The sequence below is a fragment of the Dipodomys ordii genome, unplaced genomic scaffold (genome assembly GCF_000151885.1).
Source record: "Dipodomys ordii isolate 6190 unplaced genomic scaffold, Dord_2.0 Scaffold1, whole genome shotgun sequence".
Taxonomy (NCBI): Eukaryota; Metazoa; Chordata; class Mammalia; order Rodentia; family Heteromyidae; genus Dipodomys; species Dipodomys ordii.
Genome location: NW_012267217.1, coordinates 51833049 through 51857438, shown reverse-complemented (window position 1 = coordinate 51857438; position 24390 = coordinate 51833049). Strand labels below are relative to the sequence as shown.

The 24390-nt window shown below is 53.1% G+C and overlaps 1 protein-coding gene across 6 annotated transcripts in view; it reads left to right on the top strand.

The window, feature by feature from the left end:
* Tns1 (tensin 1) overlaps positions 1-24390 on the top strand; it is a 145741-nt gene that overhangs the window by 4757 nt on the left and 116594 nt on the right. For 2 of the 6 annotated variants that reach the window (XM_013037736.1, XM_013037691.1), the window contains exon 1: positions 15571-15761. The exons of 1 other annotated variant lie outside the window; for it this stretch is intronic. The gene's annotated coding sequence lies outside the window, so the exon portion shown is untranslated. Of the gene's footprint in view, positions 1-15570; positions 15762-18527; positions 18637-21865; positions 22085-24390 lie in introns of those variants that run through there. 3 more of the 6 variants (XM_013037635.1, XM_013037597.1, XM_013037567.1) reach the window with 3 other exon arrangements.

The window sequence follows — 24390 nt, the reverse complement described above, 5'->3', positions numbered from 1 at the left end:
AGGGGAAGAGAAAGAGAATGAATTCTTTTTTTCTGGGAGACTTAAATATATACAGAGTAGCTAGAATAGCATAATGAACTCCTTTGTGCCCTCCCCCCTTCAACAACCATTGACTCTTTGCTATTTTTATTTCACCTCCCTCCGCCCCCAACTCACTCCTCTCCCTGTTTATTTATTTATTTTTGGCCGAAATGTGTATGTGTGTGTGTTTTAAAGCGAGTCCTAGACATTATATCATTTGACTTTAAATACTTCAGTATTATATCATGAACAGATAAGGTCCCTTTTATTTTCACATGACTATAATACCATTATCCCAGTTAACATAATTAATAATACTTTCTTGAGATCAGCTACTCCCCGTCTGGGTTCAGTTTTCTCTGATTTATCTCAAAAGCGTCTTGTTTCGGTCAGTTCGCTGCAGTCAGGCAGACAGAAGGCTGCTTCTTGGACCCTCTGTCTGTCAGGATGATGACTGTGTACTGACAAGTATCAGCGAGTTCTCTTTTCACCCGTGACTGGTCAGCCCCGAGCACTCTCTCCAGTGGTTTCCATTTCCTAATTTCTCTGGCTCTCCTCTCTCTCTCCTTTTACTCCAGGCTCCCCACTGTGAGCCTGTGTCCTGTCTTCCTCTGTTCTCAGCCTCTGGTGCTGTGATTGTTCAGAGATAGAGGGAGGAGAGCAGCACCTTGGGGTGCAGTTGGCAGGGGAGGGGGAAGCTCCTGAAGCTGACTCCTGAATGTCTCCTAAGATGTCCATGTAAGGCTTTCTGGCTTGCTCAGAGCTGGGCCGGCAGGCAGCATGGAAGGGGCTAGCCATGTGGGTCACTCCGCTCTGGGAAGCACAGAGGTCTTCCAGTGTGAGGTGGCTGTGTGGATCTTGCTCCCTGCTGCTCTGAGTCTTGGGACCCCTCTTGCCTAGCTGGCTGCTTTCAGGCTTGAGAGACTGCTCCTGCTTCCCCCATTCCCGTCTCATCCCCTTGGGGCTGGGAAAGTCATGCTGGGACCCTAGTCTTGCTGCGACACCTCATCTTTTGGTTTTGCTGGCCAATAGAGTTGCTTTGTTGGGAAGCCAAGGCCAAGGCTGCAAGAGCATGAGGATCTTCTTCCCATCCTCTAGATCACTAACCTCTGGTCACAAGGGTCTCACCCGAGAAGCACCCAGAATAACTCTCAGCCCTACTGGCTCTTTGGTCATTGTGTACTCACATGTGCATGCATGTGCACCCTGAATGTGCACACAGATTTTTAGAATCACAGCCGTAAGTATTAGGTTCTGGGAAGTTGGGGGGGGTGGGGGGAAGAAAGAGACTGAAATGAGGGCTGTGGCTGAGATCACCAAGATCTACAGAACTTTCCAGCTCCTGCCTCTAACAACTCTGTCTCCTTTCTTTCCCTGCCTCTCTTTCCCTGAAGTCTTGTAGGTCCCCCGCCCCTCCCCACCAGCCTCTCTTGTCCTTAGATCTTTGTTTCTTCTCTTTGTATCTGAACTCTCTCTGTGTCCTTGTTACTTTCCTCCTCTGTGCCCTTTAGGATGCTATACATTTGTGTCACCCTCTGGGGCCAACCTCGTTCCCAGGTCCCAGTGTTCCAGCCCTTCATCTGTACCCACCCCTGACACTTGAAGATCTCTCTCTCTCTCAGTCCCATGGGTGGAGGATACCTTTTGTCTTTGCAACTCCTGTGTTTCCTCTAGCCCCCTCTGTGACTCAGGGTCTCAGACTCCTGGTTCAGCTCTTTACCTTAACACGGCTGCAGACACTGCCTCCCTCTAGAAAAAGCCTGACCCCTGCATGGGGGCCACTGTCCAATGCCCACATGACTGAATCCCTGTTTTTGTTTTGTTGTGTTTTTTTTTTGTTGTTGTTCATGGGGCTTGAACTTAGGACCTAGGTGCTATCCCTGAGCTCTTCTGTTCAAGGCTAGTGCTCTACTACTTGGAACCACAGCACCACTTCAGTTTTCTGGTGGATAAGTGGTAGAGCGCTTACCTTGAGCTGAAGAGCTGAGGGACAGCGCCCAGGCTCAGGGTTCAAGCCCCATGACTGACAAAAGAAAAAAAAAAAGTATCACCGATTTTCCTGCTCTATCTGGCTTTGAACAATGATCCTCAGATCTCAGTCTCCTGAATAGTTGGGATTATAGGCATGAGCCACCAGTCCTTGTTTTTGAGCATGTAACAAATGTTTTTTTTTTCTCCCCATTGGGAGGCACTGTACCCTGATCTACCCAGGCCGCTGAAACTATGTAACCCCAAGAATTGGCCAAGAAGGAGGATATTTTGAAGCCATGGAAAGAGTCCTAGCTTAGGAGTTGGAAGGCCTGGGTTCAAATTCTAGGTTTGGGCTGGCCCAGCTGGCCTCAGGACCCTCGCCTATGGACTGGCCTGAGTGACAGTGACATCAGCAGGGAACAGCCAGCATGCCAGATGCTGTAACCGTCCTAGTGGGGTGTACACCTGCCTCCTCCCTGTGCCCCAGCCTCTTCCCAGACAATGAGCACTTGGTACCGAGGCAGTGCCCTGTGTGGGCCCAGCTCAGAGGTCTGGGGACAGACTGGACGTGGTGCACAGACCTCTCTCCCTCCCTGCGAGGCTGTCTCTGAGGGAAAGCCAAGGCCCACAGGGGGTGGAGCAGAAGGAAGGCAGAGTGGCAGGCCCCTGCCAAGGCGTCTGCCCTGGCGCCGCTGCTGGGGCTCCTCCAGGGCGGCACTGCGGGTGGGTGAAATCCACAGGGGTGAGACACAGGGGCTGGAACGTGCTTGGATGCTTGGGGCTGCTTATCTCAGCCAGGAATGTGCCGTGGTATTATTAGCCGGCAGCCTTCTCGCCTTGGAAGAACCCCCCGGGGTGTGTGTTGGACACCTGTCCAGCTCTGCCTGTCCAGACAGCTCATGGCTGCCTGCACCTGACCAGCCACCTGTGGATGATGCTCCCGAGCATACCTGTGTGCTGGGCTGTGTGTGTGTGTGTGTGTGTGTGTGTGTGTGTGTGTGCAAGCATGGGAGTGTGTACCTGGGTCTGTGGGGGGTGGGGTGGGGAGTGTCTGCCAGCCTGAGGCCTTTATGTATAGGAATGCATGTACAGAATGTACATTTGTCTGTGTGTACAAGTATAAAAAGTGTGGGTTAAAACAAGTGCATACAATGTGACGGCTTGCATGCATGCCACTGTGTGTGTGTGTGTGTGTGTGTGTGTGTGTGTGTGTGTATGTATGGGCGGGGGGTGTGGGTTGGGGGTGAGGGTAAGAAACACAAAGCCGGGGCTGGGAAGGTGGCTCAGTGGTAGAGCGCTTGCCTTGCATGCCTGAGGCCCTGGGTTCGATTCCTCATACCACATAAGAAAAAAGAAAAAAGCCAGAAGTGGCGCTGTGGCTCAAGTGATAGAGTGCTAGCCTTGAGCTGAAGAGCTGAGGGACAGTGCCCAGGCCCAGAGTTCAGACCCCACGACCGGACCCCCCCCCCAAAAAAAGAAGCACAAAGCCCTCAGGGGGTGAAGGGAATGGGAACAAAGTAAAGGGCACAGGGAGGGCCCCTGGGACTCTTAGTGGTGGCCACTTGCTAGGCCAGAGTCTCTGAGACAGGAGGAATCCTGAGATCAGACAGCCTGAGTGGAAGATCACTAGCCTGTGACCTTGGGTGAGTAAATGAAGCCCTCCAAGGCTCAGTTTCCTCATTGATATTCATGGTGATAAATAGCATTTCCTGTTTGTTGGAATTATTGGGAGAAATAAAGAAAATACAGTGCCTGGAATGTTCTAAGAGCTTCATAAATGATAACAGCATCTCCAACATCATCATCATCATCATCATCATCATCATCATCATCATCATCATCGTCATCGTCATTACTGCTATCACCTTGGCTCCCCTTTCTGGCTAGGATCCTTGAGGAAGATCACCAGCTCACAGCAATGAGATGGAGGTCCAGAGAGGGTGTGCCGCTGGCTCAAGTCACCAGCGAAGAGCTTGTCCTGGCTGTGGTGTGGCGGCTCCTGCACCATGCACTGTCCGGTTCAGGTTTCTGGAGGGTGGCGGCCCCTGGGCAGGCTGGAGGGGTGAGGAGAGCCTGGCAGGCTTTCTCCCAGGATAGCTGCTGTGGACCACCTGGTCCCTTCAGCCCGCACTTGCCTGGTGTTTGTGCCTTGCTCTAACTGCTCTCCCATGAGCCTTCTGTCTCTGACTCTCCCTCCATCTCAGCTCACATGGCTAACAGAGCAGAGGGATCCAAGGGGAAGACCCCATGTCCCCCTCCCTCCTTCACTGAGTCTAGGCCAGGAAAGCAGGATGCCTGGCTTCTTACTTCTGCCACCTGGCTAGGCTCTGGCAGTGCCACCTTCCGTGGATGAATGTGGCCAGATGGTGGTGGAATTCGCTACTTAGAGCTGGGCTGCCAGCATACCCCACATCCTGAGCCTTTAAGAGGAGGTTGGGGTGTCTCCAGGAATATGGAGGTGGGAGCAGGCACATTGGCACCTGAACACAGTAGAGTGTGGGGCGGGGGGGGCAAAGGCAGGTGGGGTCTGCCAGGATGCCCCAGCTAGGCAGGCTGTAATTGCCCCAGAGGCTGACTTCCTCCCCCTCCCCTTCCCTCCCCCTCCTCCTCCCCTCCTCCTCCCCTCCTCCTCCCCTCCTCCTCCCCCCTTCCCCCTCCTCCTCTTCTCCTGCTCCTGCTCCTCCTCCTCCTCCTCCCCCTCTTCCTCTCCTCCTCCTCCTCCCCCTCTTCCTCTCCTCCTCCTCCTCCTCCCCCTCTTCTTCTCCTCCTCCTCTTCCCCAAGCATCAGCAACTACCTAGAATTAAAGAAAGAACGAACCCAACAACAACAAAACCAGGCACCAAACTTTTTTTTTCTTTTCTGAAATCTGCAGTTAATGGCTGGTTGGCTGTACATTATTAAACAGGCTGTTGGAGATTTGCCAGAGTGGATGGCTTGAGCCAAGACTCACAGCCTGAACACAATGTTCCAAGAAACAGTCACCCACGGGGTCCCTGGGGAGTCGCACCCCGAGGGAGGGGCTCCAGCCACGGCCTAGCATTCTGCTCCCCTCCCACCAGCCTCTGCTCTGTTCTCCTCGCAGAAGGTCTGTGCAGTCTGGGTGTGCTGGCATCCTTTATCCGGGCTCTGCAGATCCTTTGCCCCCCCCAGGGGTGTGAGCCTTACTATCCTTCCTTATGGACAGGGTGCTCTGCTGCCATCCCTGTAGGTCCCACCAGCCCCTCCTCTCCTGGGGACCAGAGTGGTGCAAGGGCCTGAACGCTGGGCCCCAGAACTGCTTACCAGCTTCATTCTGACCCGAGGGACACTAGAACTTCTCAGTCGCCTTCCCTGGATCTCCCTTTTCTGAGGGACACCAGGACTCCTGAATTGCCCTCCCTACGTCTCACTTTCCACCTCCTACCAGGAGGGGGTGGGCTGGCCAACTGGAAAGTCTCATGCATGGCTTGTGAGTCCTGGTTGGGTGGTTGTAGGGCAGGGCCCACAACAGTTCTTCCCTTGACCAATCCCTTGCTCCCTTGGTGAGACCAGGCGTTGTCTCCCAAATAAACCCTTCAGGTGGGCATGGCCACCTTCTTGTGGATAGTCCCCTTCCCCCCCCCCCCAGCCACCATGAAGCCCTCTGAGTGTCTGAAGAATAACATCAAGTCATGAGTGGAAGAAGAACAAGCTAAGGATCTGGAGTCTGGGTGTCACCGGGACCAGCCCTGCTTCTCGCATGGATCTGGCTGATGCTGGCATGTGTGGTACATGTACATTTGCATATGCACACAAAGGGGACATTAGTCTAGGACCTTGGTTTTAAAGTACCCTGTTACCCTGTTGAAGATGGTATGGTATATAGTGGTCAAGAATACAGATTCAGATACCAAAGCCCACCACCATCTTCCCTTGACTTTGGCCAAGCGACTTCTCTTGCGTCTGAGTCACTCAGCTGTAGAGAGTAGTGTCATGATGGCACCCACGCCCAGGGCTGTGGTGAGCTGTAAGTGGACTCATGCACGGACCAGTTCCTAAGAGGGGCTGGAGTATGATGCTGAGCACACATTAGCCAATGCGCCTCTGCAGGCTTCCAGCTCTTGCCCTTCACATCACTCCATGCTATGTTTGTAGCTCTGTGTGTGTGTGTGTGTGTGTGTTGTTCAGTGACTCATTCCTATAGACCATGTGCTCCTTGAGGGTATGTCCCTGAAGCCTGCCCTGTTCCAGCACTCAATAGATGAGTGAGTGAGGGCCATGGGAAAGGATCAAGCAAGAGACAACTAGTACTGGAATGTGTAAGAATCCAGAGTGAGAGGGTTGAAGATGTCCATCCTGGGGAGCCATGAGTCTGGGAGACTGAGTGATTCTGTGTGTGGGGGGGGGTATTTTTGGTAAAGCTTTGAAGAGGCCCATACTCTGCAGTGAGGCAGGGACCCCAGGAAGTGACAGAACACGTCCTAGCCAGGCCTAGAGGTCTCTGGCACCTTGCTGCTGCTGCTGCCCTGTTCAGCATAGGCTTCAGCATGTTCAATCCCTATTGGATGTTGAGAGGATTAGAAAGAATGAGCACCCAGGAAGTCTGGTGTGTTTGAGCACTTCCTAAACAGGCCAGAGAGGCTCAGAGTGGGGTGATGAATTATGGGTGGGTAGCTAGTGGCATCTTTGAAGGATGTAGGCAGAGCTAACTTCATGGGGGGCTGTTCCAGAACAGACTGCAGTCAGTGCTCACAGCAGTGACGTCCTGAGGTGGAACAGCCAGTGTATAGGCTTCAGACGTGGTGCCTGCAACACCCCCAGCCCCGGTGTGCTCTTCCACTCCCAGGCCTAAGAGCTTGGGGCCTAGCCCGGCTGTGTCCTCTGCTCCTAGGCCTAGGAGTCTGGGGCCCTGACCATAGAAAGCAGGGCAAAGCAGTGGTCCTAAGAAGAACCCTGGAGGAATGAGAGTCAATGTCAAGAAGAAGAAATAGGATGTGAGGAGTAAGGAAGGTGATGCACAGAGTGTGGAGGAAGAAGGCTATGCGGGCGGCCAGACAGGAGGCTGTGAGGCCAGCAGAGGGAAGAGAAGAGGAGGAGAGAATAAAGGCTTGGGCCTGGGCCACTGGACAGCTTTGGACTTTGGGCCAGTGTGTCCAGCTAGGGCCAGTCTTCACAGGGCTACTGAGAAAAGGCCTGGGGGGAGCCTGGAGGTAGGAGGTCACTCAACCAGCACCAGGGACTGCTGGGGGCAACATCTGTGATCCAAACATCTGGCACTTAGCATAGCCTTGTCACTACCCCTCCTCCTGCAGCCCAGTGGCTGGGCTAAAGGTCAGCTCCTAGGTGGCCAGTGTATTCCCCACCAGCCAGTGTGCACAGCCTGTGCCGGTCAGTACTGTCTTGGCTATTTTCTCCCTGTGGGCAGTCAGAGGGGCCCCAGGCTCCTAGGAGTTCACAGACACAGTGGCCAACAGAGGAAGGCAGAATTATGTGGGCAACAGAGTCTGCCCTGTGCATTTTCCCTAGACGTCTGCATGCATGCAGGTGGGTGCCTGTGTGCGAGTGTGTGGTGATACTGGGGCTTGAATTCAGGGCCTGGGTTCAAGCTAAGGGCACTATCCCTTAGTTTTTTTGCTCAAGGTTGGGGCTGTACTCTTTGAGCCACAGCTCTACTTCCAGCTTTTTGGTGGTTAATTGGAGATAAGCATCTGATGGACTTTCCTACTTGGGGTTAGATTTGAACTATGATCCTCAGATCTCAGCCTCCTGAGTAGTCAAGATTACAGGTATGAGGCACTACTATTGGTTGGCCCCAGACAAATTGTTGTGTTTGATGATGGCTGACATGTCTTTGTTATCTGAAATAAATATTGGGTCTAGTGGTTTTTTTAAAAAATAATTTCTCGTGTTTTTATTCAGTGACAATTATTGCATATCTGCTGATGTCTTACTGATATTTCTGATGGTGTCTGGAGTGTAGTGGAACTTCCATCGCCTTTGGCTTAGACTCTGTACTTCTATTAATGTAACCCAAAGTACCTTTGTCTTTTGGGGATAGCCATACCTTTGTTAACTGAACCCAGTGTCTGTTTTACTGAATCTTAGAACTGTCCCTGAGTGAATTATTAATTCATGCTTCTTATGACTGTAGTTCAGGACATTACCCCAAGAGAAATGTTCCCTTGCTAATTCTGGCCCATTTATAAAATCAGTTTTGCATTTTGATTCAGGTCGGCCTCTTAACTCTTTCCTCTGCTGTCTTCATAGGGTGGGTAAACTTCCCTCCCACATCTCCAACTATGTTGCTGATAACTATGTTGAACAAGCCAGGGCAGAGGACAGAGGCCTTTGGCAAGCCAGGAAGTTGACATTGATCTATTAATCAACACCCCATGGCCCGCCAGTTAGGAATCTACTCAGCTTTCTATCTTGTCTCCAACAGTGTCATCATGAGGCCTGCCAACGCCTTCCTGAAAGTCAGATAGTCAAGGCCTGGGGGATCCCTGATTGTCTAGCCTAGGAATCTGAGAATAATGGGGTTTGGAGGCTTTGTGCAGCTATGTGAGGCAGAGGGCTTGGCGCTACGTGGAAGGCTCAGGCTGAGGAGAGGGAGAAGGTTCCTGGGAGGTATCCTGCCCCAGAGGCAGCCAAGTCCCATGCTGTCCTTCCAGCTTTAAACCAGCTTCTCGGGGAGACAGTGAATTTGTGAGTCCTGACAGGTGGGCTTGAGCAGAGACTTCTGCCCTGCACCAACCCCTGTCTAAAATTGTGCTCCCAGGAATCTCTGGGGGCCTCGAAAGCCATCACAGCTGTCAGAAGAGGCTGCAGCTAAGAGGGACTGTGACTTATCTCAGGTCACAAAAGGGCTGCATCCTGGTGCCTTTCTGGCTGTAAACTGAGGCAGGCATAGAGGAGAGAAGGCTGCTGTGCAGGCCCTGGGGACAAGTTATTACAGGAGAGGGCTCCCCCCATCTTGCTACTGAGACTAGGGTATACATTTGAATGGGAAGCTAGAAAGTGGAAGGCCCCCTCTTCCAAAGTGTGCCCATTTCTGCCTATTTAGAAGTATGCAAACGAATGCAAATGAGATGGATGAGGAGCAGGGAATGTCAGCTTGATAAAGAGCTGAGAAGCCAGTATGAGGAAGGGGCTCTAGGGAGTGGTGTGGGTATGACTTCTGAGGACAGCTCTAGAGGAGGCCACTGGAGCAGGCCACCCTGAGGTGAGGGCATCCTAGACTTAGGAGAGGCATGCTCAATGCCTATGTGCATCTGATCATATAAAATAATATTTATTGAAATGAACACCAGGAAATGCATACAGAAGTTTTTTTCTTAGCTACTGTTTTTGTTTTCTTTTTCATTTTTGTCTTGTTTGTTTATTTGTCTTTGGGAAGGTAAGGGGGGCACAGAAATGGAGGGGTGAACAAATGCAGCTGTGGTACTAGCACTGGACACTATGTTGAAAATGAACTATACAACTTGTGGGGTAGGGATGGGAGAGAAAAACTAAAAGAGCGCAAAGGAAGGGGTGATGTTGTCCAAAAAGAAATGTATTCATTACCTGACTTCTGTACATCACCTTTATAATAAAACTTAAAAAGTGTTAAAAAAAAAAAAGCATCTTAGAGGACAGCCTGAACAGTTTCCTACTTGCAGGAGGAGATGTATAGGTTGAAGGGAAGGTAAGCTCAAGTGGACAGTACCAAGGCCTAGAGTGGCCCTCAGCCTGGCCCCTAGCTAGTTGTGTGTGTGTGAACCAATCAGAGTCCAGAATATTCTTCCTCCCAGGGCTTCAAGAAGAAATAGAGCAAGTGGCCCCTCTCTTTGAAACCTGGGCATGTGTCCTGCCTTTTCTATGGTGGAGAGCCAAGGAGAGTGTGGAGCCCCTGAGGGCTAGAAAGGGAGGCATTAGCAACTGCCCACTTTGTAAGAGGATCTGGGAGGTAGGTCCCTCTGCAGGGGGTTAAGCCTGAGCCCTGAAGGTAGGGGTCGTGGACATGATGTCCTCCAGAGAAGTGTGGGACCAGAATTCCTGGCTTGAGTTGGGATACCCAGATCCATATGTCCCTGTCCCAGCTGCTCTGGGATTTCACACAAGAGTCCTGATCCCATCTCTGAGACAGGAGCAATCACTAACCAGGTTTCAGTGAGGGCTGTTAGAGAAATGCACCAGGAAAGGTTCTGTGTCAGGTGGGCTAGGCACTAGTTGGGGGGAGCTGAGACTGAGAGGCCGGGACTCTGTCCCCAACATCCCTGGGGCTTGATCCCGCTCTCTTGACTGGACCCTCACCCTTCTTTGCTTCTCCGTATTTGTTGTCCTCCTTTCTACCATGGCACCCCCTCTTCTTCCAATGGAAGTGTCTATCTCAACCCAACGGGACACACACAGTGCATTCCTCCCTGTCCTCTCAATGGTTCTCTGTTGCTCCTTGAGGCTTTCCTGCCACCCCCACTCCCATCCCTTTCCTCCTCTGCCTCTGTTTCTGACCCCCTTTGTCCTTCTCTCTCCACTTCTTTCTTTCCTGCCATCTGTTTCTCTAGCCTCTGTCTTCAGCTAACAAGTGCCCACTGAGCCCTCCCTGCTAGATGCCAGCCACTGCTGTCTCCTTTCTTGCTTCTGTCTCCTTACCTCTCTCTGTGGCCCCCCTCTCTCTCCCATACCCCTCAGCTGCCCTTCCCCCAGCTCCGCCAGACTCCCAACACTGGTATTATTCACTTTTATGAGAACCCCCCCCCAGGCCTACCCCTGAATGGACCGACCACAACTGGAAACAGATGTGCAGTCCTGCACTTGGGATGGGAGGGAAAGGGCATGGGCTTGGCTTCAGGGGCTGGGTGGGGGCTGGGGGCGGGGAGGAAGAGGGCCAGCCAGTTTAGAGGAGCAGTGGGGAGTGGAGAGAAAAGGGGACAGCAGGCTTCTTCAGAAAGTATGTGTGTATGTGTGCATATGTGTACACGTCTCTCTCTCTCTTTTCCCCCCCTCTCTGTCTCTCTCTCTCTCTCTCTCTCTCTCTCTCTCTCACACACACACACACATGGCGTGCACAGTGGATGAGCTGTGGGGTAATTCTTAGAAGTCGGGAGAAAAGCCATTCTTTTCTTTCTGAACTGCTTTAACTCCTTGACTTGGCTTTGCTGTGGTTTGTAGAGACTTTTAGAGGTCAAGGTTTGGCTCAGGAGCCAGGAACAGACAGTCTGGAAAGAGGGGGTGATAATGAGTGGTGGGGAGAGCATGACACCCCCAAAACTCCAGAGGAAGACAGCGTCCCCCAGAGTCCTCTGGCCCTGCTGTAGCCACTGGGGGAAGCGTGCAGTCAGTGTCTCTGCCTGTGATCGTGTGGCTTCAGAGATGCAAGTCTGCCTGCAGTTATCTTGGTCCAGCCTCGTGCAGCATTTAGCATTTAGAAATGTTCTTTTATTCAAATATTAACCGACCATCTGGCCACCTCTCAGCAGCAAGAGATAAGGAAACACAAAACCAAGAAAGGACGGGACAGTGCCTCGCATCTAGTGACACTGCTTTATTTGTTTCTTTCTGTTTTTGTTTTTGGTATGGATACTGGGGGCTTGAATTCAGGGCCTGGGTTCTGTCCCTTAGCTTTTTCGCTCAAGGCTGACACTCTGCCACTTGAGCCAGAAAAATCTCATGGATTTTCCTGCCTGGGCTGGCTTTGAACTGTGATCCTAAGATCTCAGCCTCCTGAGTAGCTAGGGTTACAAGCATGAGCCATGGTGTTCATGTTTGTTAGCTGAAAATACTCACTCACTTCACATTGTGTTAGGTAAAGTAGGTTAGGGGAAGGAAAGCATGAATTGGTCTTCCATAGCTGAAGGAATAGGAGGTACGGACCATGGACCATGGCACTGGTCACAGAGCAAATGCTGAGAATGTAGGACTGGTGCAGTGGGTGCCAGCCAAGAGATGTAGGATGGATGGAGGCTACAGGCCATAGCAATGGCTGGATGAGAAGGTTTGTGGAAATCAAAGTGGAGGCGGGGGGGGGGGAAGGAGAGAGGGAGTGAAGGGATAAAAGGCGAGGCTTCAACATTGAGCGCCTAGAAGGCCCTTCTTGGAGAGCTGGGGTTGCAGGAGCCTGGCAGAGAGGAGCAGGGAATTCTGTGATAACAAGCTGGGTGAGGGTGAGGGTCTGAAGGGAGGGATGAGGAAGACGGTTTGTTCTGCTCTTCTGGAAACCTGAGAGTGGGATGGGGGTTCCAGTTTCAGAGCTTACTCCACATCCATTTCTAGAGCAGAAGAGAGAGCTGACATTGACACAAAATCCTCTAACGCACTGGGTGGCGGTAAGGATAGGGGTTGGTAAGGATAGGGTTAGGCAGGCTATTAGGGAGCTATTAGGGACTATAGGAGCTATTAGAGGATGGTACATGGCAACTCAGTTTGGGCTGGCTTTTCTCCTCTCCCCTCCCCTCCCCTCCCCTCTCCTCCTCTCCCCTCCCCTCCTTTCCTCTCCTCTCTCTCTCCTCTTCCTCTCTTTTTCCTCTCCTCTCTCTCTCCTCTTCCTCTCTTTTTCCTCTCCTTTTCCTTTCCTCCTCTTCCTCTCTTCTTCCTTTCCTCCCCTTCCCCTCCTTTTCCTCTTCATCTCCCCTCTTTCTCCCCTCCTCCTCCCTGCCCCCGACTTCTCCCCTCCTCTCTCCTCTCCTCTCCTCTCCCTTGAACACCTTCTTACACTCTTGCTTGGCCTTTTCAATCAAGGCTAGCACTCTGCCTCTTGAACCACAGCTCCACTTCTGCCTTTTTTTTTTGCTGGGTTAATTGGCAATAAGAGTCTCACACACTTCCCTGCTTGGGCTAGCATTGAACTGTGATCTTCAGATCTCAGCCTCCTGAATAACTAGGGTTACTCAGCAGCCCCTGGCCACTCCATTAGTTTTCTTGTCATTGCCATCTCTGGGCAGAATGCAACCTGTGGAATTTGGCTGTTGTCTAGGCTGTGGGCTCTGAAATACTGGATTTGGGGGTTTAGAAACTTATCTCTTTCTACGTGGGAGGGGGTAGGGCCTCCTTGCTGTGGAGGGAGTGGTGGGAGGAGGATGTATATGGAGAGTCACTGAGAATGCTGCTCTCTGCTCTGTCCCCAAAAGTCTCTGAAGAGGTATTTCTCCATGTCCATCTACAAGGGGTTTGTTGGGCTAGATTGGGAGCATGGCAGCCCTCCAAAGTGCTGGCCATCTGTTTGTGGCTCTGGCCTTGTACCTCCTCTGTGATCCTCGGTCATTTCATTCTTGGAGAGAATGGAAGCCCAGGGAAGCTGGGGGGTGGAGGGACCATGCAGAATTAATAAAACCAGCTGGCGTTAGAACTGGAGAAGATCTCAAGGATCTTTGGATTTAAACTTGATACACAGCAGGGGAAACTGAGGTTCAGAGAGGAAGGTTACTGGCCCCAGTAGGGAAGACCAGAGCCTTTGAGACCTCAGAACCCTCACAAGGCTGGGTGGGAGCTCTCTACCCTGGAGCAAGCCTTGTTGGGGTCCAAGCTTCTTGGTACATTGGCACGCTGGCCTTCAACATGTCACTTCCTGCAGGAGTCACCAGGGTGGCTGGAAGATGAATCAAGAGAGTATTCAGTAGGTGCCTGGTGTGTAGTAGGTGTGCAGAAAATAAATGACTTCTTTTTCTTTCAAGAGAGGCCTGCTTCTTTATTGCCTCCTCCCATGATCTCCATACTGGAGAACTCAAGGCTTTGAGCTTGTATCAGGTCTCCTCCATCCAGACCCTGTGATCCTTGAGTAAGCCACCTCACCCCTACACTGGCTTGTATTTTGAGATAGGGTCTTGTGAAGTTGCATCTAAACTGGCCTTGAATGGTGATCCTTCAGTCTTTCCTAGCCAAGTAACTGGGAATCTAGGCATGTGATGCCACATGTTCTTCATTTTTTTTTTATCATTTATAGATATTCTGAACTTTTAAAATAGCTCTTGTTCTGTTAGATTTAACTGTAAAAGGGTTTCCATACACAGAGAAAGTTAAAATGAACCTGGGTGCTGGTGGTTCATGCCTATAATCCTAGCCCCTCAGGAGGCTGAGCTCTGAGGATCCCAGTTTGAAGCCAGCCTGGGCAGGAAAGTTTGTGAGACTCTTATCTTCAATAAACTGTCAAAAAGCCAGAAGAGGAGCGGTGGCATAAAAGCTCAGGGGCAGTGCCCAAGCCCTGAGTTTAAGCCTTAGAATTGTTTTGCTCGTGCACACACACACACACACACATACACACACACACACAGAGGTTTTTTTTTTTTTTGTTTCTTTTTTTGGTCATGATGCCTGAACTGAGGGCCTGGGAGCTGTCCTTGAGCTTTTCTGCTCAAGGCTAGTGCTCTACCTCTTGGAGCCACTGCTCCATTTCTGTTATTTTGGTGGTTAATTGGAGATAAGAACCTCATGGACTTTCTTGCCCAGACTGGGATTGAATTGCTATCCTCAGATCTCAGCCTCCTGAGTAGCCATATGATTACAGGCATAATCCACCAAGGTCTGGCTTAGAAAGTAAAAATGAATATATGGGAAACTGGCCATATATTTAAATCTAGACTGGCCCCTAGATTATACTAACACCCTCCTTACCTGGGGTTGTATATCTCAGGAGTCAGCCAACTGCTGATTGAAAATATTTGGAGGAAAAGAACCCTTGTGACTCTAAGAGTACAGTACAGATGTCATTTCCTTGTCATTATCCCTTAGAGAAATACAGTACTAGGACTGTTTTCCTGCATTTACACTAGATGTGTCACAGGAGCTTTGGAGCCAGCCCTCCAGGAATCCCAGGAACAGTGGCATTTGTTTGCTGAAATGTCCCTCAACTCACCTTAGTTTTTCTTTTGTACCAGCTCTGGAACAGCATTGGCCAGGGAGTTTTCTTTTAGCTTTTTTGCTCATGTTTGGTACTCTACCACTTCAGCCACAGCTTCGTTTGTAGCACTTTTGTTTTTGTTTTGTTGGTTAATTGGAGAATAGACTCTCAAGGACTTTTCCTGGGTTGACTCTGAACAGTTATCTTCAGATCTCAGCCTCCTGAGTGGTTAGAATCATAGATGTGAACCTCCGGTGCCTGACTGCACTTTTTCCCCCCTCTGTTCTGTATTTCAAGGAGCTTTGACGCATGCATTTCATTATGCGAGCTCAGTTGAAATGACTTAAGTATACAGTCACAAATGTCCTCAGTCCAGGAGGAAAAAAAAAAAAACCAACACCAGAGATTGTTATTGCACATTTGACAGCTAAAGAAAACAGGCTCACTGGGAAAGGGAGATTTGTGGCATCTGGTCATAAAGTGCATTGAAAATACCACTGGCAGAGCACTCTCCTGAAGTTGAAGACTGCTCTATTATTTTCCCTCCCAGCAGCCCTTGGGCCATTTCTCCATAGCTGTGTCTCCCTCTGGAGCTGCTGGGCCAGTGGCTAGAGGAGGCCTGCTCCCTGTCCCGGTGTGCCTACGCAAGTGTGCAGCCCCACAGGGTGCAAGTGCTGCAGGGGTTAAAGAAGGCAGGGCAGCCAGGCTGACTCCGGGAAAGAGGCGGTGCGCTCTGCTGCCCGCCAGCCGGCAGAGAGGGAGCCGGGCAGCAGCGCCCTCCTCCTGCTCAGTTGTTCCCAATCTTGGCCTTGGGACCAGCTCAGCTCCTCCCGCCAGCTCCTGCTTGGCTGCTTGGACACTCTGCTCACTCACTGCCTTCCTCTTGGCAACCAGCTTCCTGCCAGCCATCGCTGCTGCCCGGCCACTGCCTACCGCCCCAGTCCTGCAAGCCCCTTGGCCCAGACCCTCACCCTGCCCAGTGATTCCTCCGCCGGAAAGGTGAGTGTGTGTGTGTATGCAGGGAATAGAGGTGGCCAGGTCTGCCTGGTTGCTGTCAAGACCACCACTTTGTGGCATGAACTAGGAGAAGGTGAGATCAGCCCCACCCTGTCACATGTCTCTGGGCTAGGTCCTTGGGAGGCCAACCTGTCCCCTGTTGTCACTCTGATTCCAGCTTCCCAGCTTCTAGCAGGGATGTGTGGGGTGCGGCTGTCCCTGCTTGTGCTGTCAGAGGAGTTGTATTTGCCAGGGAAGTTCCCGGTGTCATCATTGCCAGCCAGTAGAGTAGAGGACAGCAAGCAGAGGTGTGGAGGGGTCCATCTCTTCTGCTGTCTGTCTGTCTGTCTGTCTGTCTGCCTGTCTCCATTCTCAACTCAGTGCTGGGCAGCTGGGGGGACCTGCTAGAGGGGTGTGGGGTTGTGTAATCCTCTTCCTTTCTTTCTTAGCCATCCCTAGAAGTTGTTCTGGACACTTTTCTCCTCTCTGGGGATCTCTCTGCTTCTAGGGGGCTGTAGCCAGGAAGGTTAGGGTTCAAAGCTCTTTGCCTTCCTCCCCTCCTATCTGTGTGGGTCTGGAGCCCCTGACCCATGGGCACAGCTTGGCATGAGTGCTCTGCTGCCCTCCGCCAGCCAATGGGCTTGCTCCTTCCTCACCCCTCTGGGCAGAAATGGCTAATCCAGGTGGTTAATGAACAGACATACAGGCCACTACCTCCCCCATTCCTCTTCCTTGACCCCTCCTCTTCTTCTCTGCCTCTGACCCCCTGCCAGCCACCCCTTTTGAGCTGGACAAGCCATGTAGAGCTTAACTTCAGTGCCCCCATTTGAGGACCAGTGCCGGGACTGCCTGCCCAGATGTTTTTAGATTGGACTCTGTTCTAGAAGAAGAAACTGGGAGTGGGTGGCTCTGTGTGTGTGTGTGTGTGTGTGTGTGTGTGTGTGTGTAAACTCAGAGAAGCCTGCTGGGCTCACAGACTCGGCTCCCACAGGGTGGTAGTGGTTGGACAGGGTGAGGGGGACAGGATGGGTGCTAGCCGGGAGGATCCCGATTGGACTGGGGTGAGGATAGGAGAGGAGAGAGAATGGAAATGAGGGTTTTTGTCCTGGGGATCAGGCAGCCCGCTGTCCTCCCAGAGCTGGGGAAAGGGAAAGGTGCCTGGAGGTGGGGTGGGGACCATTGTGGCCCCTGGCCTTGCCAGCTGGTGGTTCCTTCTTGTCTCTCCCAGCTCTTCTCCAGGACCTCAAGTTTGCCATAGCCAAGGGCCTCTCTGCCTGGACACTGTTGGTGGCGCGGGGAGCGAGGGGTCTGTATTGGGGATCCCAGTGTGGGACTGTCTTCAATTCTCCTACCTACAGAGCACAGAAGAGTCTGTTAGGGCTGGAGCTGGGGGCAGAGCGAGATTATCTCAGCCAGTTTCCAGAAGGGCAGGAGCTGGGAGCCTGGACTCTGATCTGGAGTTCAATGCTCTTGGGTGATAGAAGAGGCAACTAAAAACATCTCCTTCTCAGCTCCTGGCCTTGAACCCCATGGCTTCTCCCCTATCTCTTCCCTCATACCTCATGCTTCATTTTCCCCAAAGCCCTAGGGCAGAGCTTCCCCTAGGGGTGGTTGTGTCTAGGAATATATATCTGTCTGTCTGTCTGTCTGTCTGTCTATGGTAGTACTAGGGTTTGAACTCTGGGCCTGGGTGCTGTCCCCTAGCTTTTTATTTTTCACTCAAGACTGGTGCTCTACCACTTGAGCCACAGTCCAACTTCCGGCTTAATTGGAGATAGGAAGCTCACAGATTTTTCTGTCCTAGCTGTCTTCAAACTGCAGCCCTCAGATCTCAGTCTCCTGAGTAGCCAGGATTACTGATGTGAACCAGTGTTGTCTGACTTGTATCTAGAAGTTTTAAACCACAGAAGCTGGTGGCTGTGTGTGTGTGGTGGAGGTTGGGTATCTGCTGGGGTGCATAAGATTCCAGTGGCCAGATGGGCACTGATGGAAGGTGTCCAGGTCTTGGAGCTTGGGAGCTCCTCAGGGCAAGGTGAGGGGGGAGGCACAGTGGATTTTTATCTGGTTGGAGGAAGAAGGCCCAGAGTTAGCATTGGGGCTCAGTTTAATGAGGAGCTCTGCAGGACAGCGGGTTGCCCTGGGGGTAGTGAGGGACCCATCCTGGGTCTGGGCGTAGCACAGACAGGCTGCAGGCAGTGTGGAAGGATTCCTGAGCTGGGATGTGGTCAAGGGATGACCTCTCTAGGTCTCTGGGGATGCTGAGGTCCTGGGATTCTTGGCGTCTGGGATTCTCTGACACTGGAGCGGGGGAATCAGAAGCTGTGCCCTCTGGCCTGGGCGTGGGCTCGGATGGGTCTCACAGGCTTGCCTTCCCCTCCCAGTGCTCAGGGAACGGGAACCAGCTTCTCTCTGTCCTTACCCCATGCCCGGCTTTTGCTAACTGCCCCAGGGCTGCCCCAGCTGCTTCCTGCACTGCTCAGAGATGCTTCCTCCCTGGGCTCTGTCTCTGCCTTGCTCTGGGGTTAACTCCTCCAGGGCTGGAGTGGACCTACGATTACATGCCACAGTATGGATTGGAGCCCCTGCCACCAGTGTTTGAGGACAGGAGTGGGTATACCTTGAGGAACTCGGAGGCTCTCTTGAGAGGCAGGAGAACCCAGGGCTGCATGTTCTCTGAGCCTCAGTTTCTGTAGTTGAAAGGGCATCTAGCTGGAAGTGGCTTGTGTGTGTATGTGTGTGCACGCGCGTGTATGCGTGCATGCGGTGTGGTGGCAGTGGTGGTGAGGGTTCAGGCCAAGGGCTTTGCTCTCAAGGGCTCTCAGGCAGGGTGGGGAGAAGCAGATTACTTCCCACTGGCCTCTCCAAACCTGTTTCCCAGGTAGGAGTGGGTAGAGAGGGGGAAAGGAGGTGGGGAGCCCCATCCTTGGAACCTCTCTGGAGCCCTGCCCTTCCTGGGAGCTCCTACCCACTTCTCTGCAGTTGACTTTTGGCCTCTTTTCTTCTTTGTTCATTGTAGGGCTTGAACTCAAGGCCTGGGCGCTGTCCCTGAACTCTGTTGCTCAAGGCTAGTGCTCTATCACTGAGCCCCACAGCTCCACTTGGGGTTTTCTGGTGGTTAACTGGAGATAAAAGACTCACAGACTTTTGTGCCTGGGCTGGCTTCTAACCAGCATCCTCAGATCTCAGCCTTCTGAGTAGTTAGGATTATAGGTGTGAACCACCAGCACCTGGCTTATGGTCTCTTCTGAGCATGGGGTTTCTAATCAGGAGAGTGCCTCACATAGTCTTGAAGAGGAAGTTTAACTTTAGTCTCCTCACCTGCCAGTGTCTAGATGAAGCTGCTTAACTTGCACCCTCTTCCCTGGTTACAAGGCCCAAGCTCTGAAGAGGAGAGATAGGGAGGAATACAAGGGCTGGGTGGGGCCTGCTATAGGCCATTGCTGTTACTAGCCTTCTTTCTGGCCCCAGAAAGGTAAACTGAGGCTCAAATGGGGCATATGTCTGGGGAGGAGGGGCTGATGGAGGACAGAGAAGACAGGCAGGAAAAACCCCCATTCTCCAGTTACTGGACTTGAAGAAAGCAAATCAGAAAGGGGTGTGACTAGGTGGGGAAGAAGAAGGAGAGACTGGGGCGGGGAGGGCGGGGGAGAGTGGCTCCCACACCGTCCTGGGCCTGTGGCCTGTGGCTCTGTGGCCCCCTGGCTGACTGGCTCTTAGCTTCTACGGCCATTAGGCACGGAGAGGTGTGTGGGCACAGACCAGCTGGAACAAGAGCCGCGAGGTGGCTGGGCCAGCAGCCCTGCAGCCGTGCCCACCTCCCTGGGTGCCACCATCCGTTATGCAAGGTCACATTCTTCCCTTCCAGGAGCCCTTTCCCATCCCCAAGGGGAAGGCTGGGGGGAACAGGAGACCACCAGGGGCAGCGCTGAGGCTTGGGTCTGCCTCTCCCCAGCTCCGTGACCTTGGCTGGCTTCCTGCTTGTTTTTGCTTTGGTTCCCCTTGGGGAGGGTGGCTGGTCTCTGGAGAGTTGGCACCGGGCTGAGGTGGGAGGTAGGCCCCAGCCAGTCCTGGGCTCAGTCTCCTCCAGGACTGTCAGGCGTCTGTGATCCCTGCCTTTTTAGGGCTGCAAGCCTGGAATCAGGCCTGGGCGGGGAGGCAGGGGGGACTGGCCTGGAAGCTGATGGGACCAGGGTCCCCGCAGTACCCTCCGCCCTGGGGAGGGGCTCAGCCCTGGCTGTGGCTCTTCCTGAGACCTTCCCAGGTCCTCTTCCAAGGGCTCCCCAGGCTCCTGTTGACTTTGGGAGGTCGGCAGTACTGGTGCTGCCATAGTCCCCCAGGCTAGATGTCGGAGGGTCCGGCATGGCACCCGCAGAGGACATGGCTATCTGAAAACAGGGCTGAGGATGGCCAAGGTTGAGAGTGTGCAACCAGCCTGTTGGGGCCCAATACTGTGACTACCCTGTTTGCTGTGTTGTCTCAGCAAATGACCCAACCCTCTCTGAGTCTCTTCCCTCGTTATAAAATGGGGCACCATAGCACTTGCCTCTTGGAGTAGTGGCAAAGGCCGAATGAATCCATTCACTTAAACCACGTGGAACCGTGCTCTGCACATAGTAAGTGCTCAGTCACGGCTTGTGACATGGTGATGCTGCCTATCCTTGGTAGTGTGATGGGATCACTCTTCCCTGGTACCGCCCAATGAGCGAGGGGAAGAGAGGATGCGCGTCTTTGTATCAGAGCCCAGAGCAGCCTTCCTCCTCGCCCTGCAGGCTGGAGTGGAGGGGACCTCTGGAGGCCTCATCTCCCCAGGGAGCCAGCTCCCATCTGTGTTTACGGAGGCCTCTGAGAAAGTTGCTGTGGCTGTAAACAAAACACATGATTGTAAACCTGCCTGAGCTCTGCTGCCGGCGCCCCTCCCACCCTCCAGAGGTTCCCAGGCCTGTCGGGGACCTGCTTGGAAGTAGGATCCCCTGATAACAACTACAGGCTGTGCTCTGTCTTACGCCCTCCAGGTCGCCTTGACATCTAACCTGCTTGCCTTTGACCTCAGTGTCCTTCCATCTGTCAGTGGCGGGGCTTGGAGAGAGCCGGCTGGTGCTTCCTGTAGGCTCTGAAGTCAGCTGGGTGGGGCTCCTGGCCACTGTCCCTTTTCATCGCAGGCCCTTGCCCTCCCTGGGCTCCTGGGCTTACTCTCCGGTGGCCCTGGCATTTCTCATTAGCAAGGGTCAACCCTCAAGGCCTGCCAAACGGTGCTCTCCACCCAGAGAGGCTGGATTGCTCTGGGTCAGGGGTGAACTCCATTTCTGGACCCCTGGCTTACCCAGGCACAGCTGTAAAGGGCCTTAAGCTTTCCGTTGGAGGAAGAATGGGTGGAGGCTGATGAGGACACCTTCGGGAAGGGCCCATTTCACTTCCCTCCGTCTCTGCTCATCTCTGCCTCATTTCCAGGCCCCTGCTCAAAGGTGGGTCTCACCTTTGACCTTGATCTCTGATCTCCACCAGCCCTGGCAATCAACTGGCCCACAACTCGCCTTTAGGGAGCGAGCTGTGGGTTCAGTCTAGGAGTGGGTCTCTACCCTGGGGTACCCATACCCCCTGCGCCTTACTAACAGGCCTTACCTGGCTCTGTCCCTTAGCTGAGTCCCTTCCCCTCTATGTCCCTGTGTCCTCATCTGTCAGCCCAAGGACTGGAGAAGTGCAGGTCTGGGAGTCCATCTGAGTCCCTCTGTCTGTAAGGGTGGTGGTGGTGGTGGAGCCCTCCCCTGGTCCCAGGCTGTGGAACTTCACCTTGGATTGACCTTGCTTTGCTCTGGCCCCACCCCCACCGCTGGCAGTCACTGGCAGGAAGTCCTGGTGATTAGGGCCCTAATCACCGGCCGAGACTCCCAGAAACAGCAGAGCTGGTGGAGCAGAGAGGGGCCAGGCCAGGAAGGGGGGGTTGAGCTGGGGTGCTCGGCTGTGACTGGGGCTCTGGATGCCCGCTTGAGATTGAGGCTGGAGGTGTTGGTGGTCCCCATTCACCCAGCACGAGGCTAGTGTCCACACACATCCAGCTGGACCCTTTCCACCTCCTGACTGTTCATGTTAACAGCCTTTTAGGGCATCTACCCTGTGCCAGGCAAGGTGCCAGGTATAGGGCTGGAAAGGCCAGGGAGACACAGTCTAGTGGGAGACAAAGAAGAGTAGATAGGATATTTCTGCAAGATACAGTGGGAATGTCCAGCAGGGCTGGCTGAGTGGAAAGGCTTTGGAGAAGAACCTCTGAGATGGACTTTGAAGGTTGAGAAGTTTTCCAGTGGGGAAGAGGAAAGCAAAGACGTCTTCAGGTACAGGGGGATGTGTGCATGTAATAAGGCTGGATGAAGTAAATAGCCTGGATTGGTGACCTCAAACTTGGTGTCTCTCCCAGCTCTGCTATTTTTACCTGTGCCACGTTGGCCCGAGCCTTAGTGTTGGCTTCTGTGAAATGGGGTCAGTGTGCTCCAGGGGTGTTGGTATGAGATACCATTTGTAGGATGCTGAGTTCAGTTCAGTCTGTATGGTTTAAAGATGTCATGTGTGAGAGCTCAGAGACGGTGTTGGGGCCTGAGGGTGGGCCAGATTAAAGAAGGGGAGCAGCAGAAGGTTTCAGCATAGGAGAAACATGAGAGGTGCAGCAGAGATGCCCAGGGAAAAGGTAGCATCCAGGATCTGGGTCCCTGGAGGCCTGTGTGGTGATTCCTCAGCTTGGGGCTGGAAACACCTCTTCCTGCCACTGTGTCTGCCCGGGGCTTCCTTCCTGTGTGCCTCTTTCTGTGTTGGATCTGGAGTTCTGAGCAGGCTGAGAACTCTTTCCTGGGTGGGAAATCCTTCAGTTTCTACTTGAGCCTGGGCTGCAGCAGGCAGAAGGAAGGGTAGACTGCAGGCAGCTCCCATTTCTAAATACCAAGAGACTCACCTTGGGGGTCATTTTTTACCATCTGGCTGGCACGTGTAGGCCCATTGCTCCATAAGTGAGTGAGTGAGCGAATGGACAGGAGCAGGCCCCCTAGTGAGGGTGGAGGAGCTTGGGTGCTGCATGGCAGCCATGCCCCAGCTGACTGTAAGTGGCCTTTGTGTATCTCTAAAGCCAGGTACCAGCATGTCACAGGTGTTGGGTGACTATAATGGTGATGCCTGTCATTCCAGCCATTCAGGAGGAGGAAGGTGGAGGATCTTCATCAGAGGCTGAGCCAGACAAAAGTGAGAGACTGTATCAGAAAAACTAAAAGCAGAAAGATTGGGGTGTCCCCAGTACTGCAAAAAAAATAAAGAAATAAAAATAAATCCATAGTGCCCCTCCCCCCCCATTCCCAAATCCATCCCATCATCCCATTTCTGGCAGTCTGCAACCGCTTACTCAGCCAGCGAGTACTCTCCTTTAGTCATCTGTAAAGACGTGGGAAAGCAGGAGAAGCGGGTTTGCCCATGAACACGCTGTATGACTGCTGCTACTTCACGGGGCCTGGGCAGGGCCTTGGCAGGGGCTTGTTGCCTGGGCTGTGTGCAGCTGCCCTGGGGAGGGTGGGCGAGCCTGAGAGTTACACGAAGGTTCCTCGGGAGGAATTCTGGGTAGCTCAGAAGTGGCCTTACCACAGCACACGTGTGGCCGGCTGCGTTGTGCTGGCCGAGCCGAGTGTGGGAGCGGAGGCGCGGCCAGGCCTAGATTCCAGGCTGGAGCCCTGGGAGAACTGGGGTGAGAAGGGGTGAGGATGCTGGGTAAGGGAGGAGAGGTGAGCCAGAGGAGGGCAGGCCTCACAAGTCCCCAGCTGGGACCCCAGGAATTCCTCTCCTCATTAAGTTCAGAGGGCCTGGTCTTGCATTCCCAGAGCCTCCCCAGCTCCCCTGCTCTATCTTCCGGGATTCTGGGCAGTTCTGCAGCATCAGCCTGAGGTCCCTCTCCCCTGTCTTGGTCAGAACGTGATTTTCCTCAATTAACTCCTGTCTGGCTGCAGCCCCTTCCTTCCCCCTTTCTCTTGCCCTCCTTAGAGCTCCCAACGCCAGCATGAGGAGTGGGGGGGGGCAGCAAACCCTCTATAGGGGGAGGGAGAGAGGGTGGAATTGGGAGGAGCCCTCCCCCCAAGCACTGCGGCTAGCTCACTTGTGGAAGGAAAGAAGTTAGGAGAACTGGAGTTAGGAGAGTTGCTGAGATTTTGCAAGCCCTTGGACCTTTCTGGTCAGAGGCTCCTGGTCTTGAGAGGCCTTTGCTGTCCAGGGTGGACATAGGGATCCAGAAGGGTTTCAGGTATTTGCTGGGTGCCTGCTGAGATGCCCCGAAGCTCCCTTCTGGCCACAGGATTGAGATGTTCTTTGCCCAACGATGACTCCTCCAGGCAGCTGCTTCTTGGCCAGGAGCAGCGGACAGCAGCTGTCAGGGGTGAGGGGGCCCGCGCTGGGCTGTCCCAGTGACTCAGGCAGGGGTGCACTGGCAGGACCAGGGCTAGCCAAGTGACTGAAGGAGGGAACAAGGCAGATGTCAGAGCTCCTTGCTGGCTATTCTCAGGAAACAGGGAGGGAGGAAGGGATGCGCTGGGGGTGGGTGCTGAGGCAAAGTAACAGTGAGTAATGACTAGAGTCTCTGGAGGGCAGGTGGCTCCTAGGCTCTGTAGAGCTG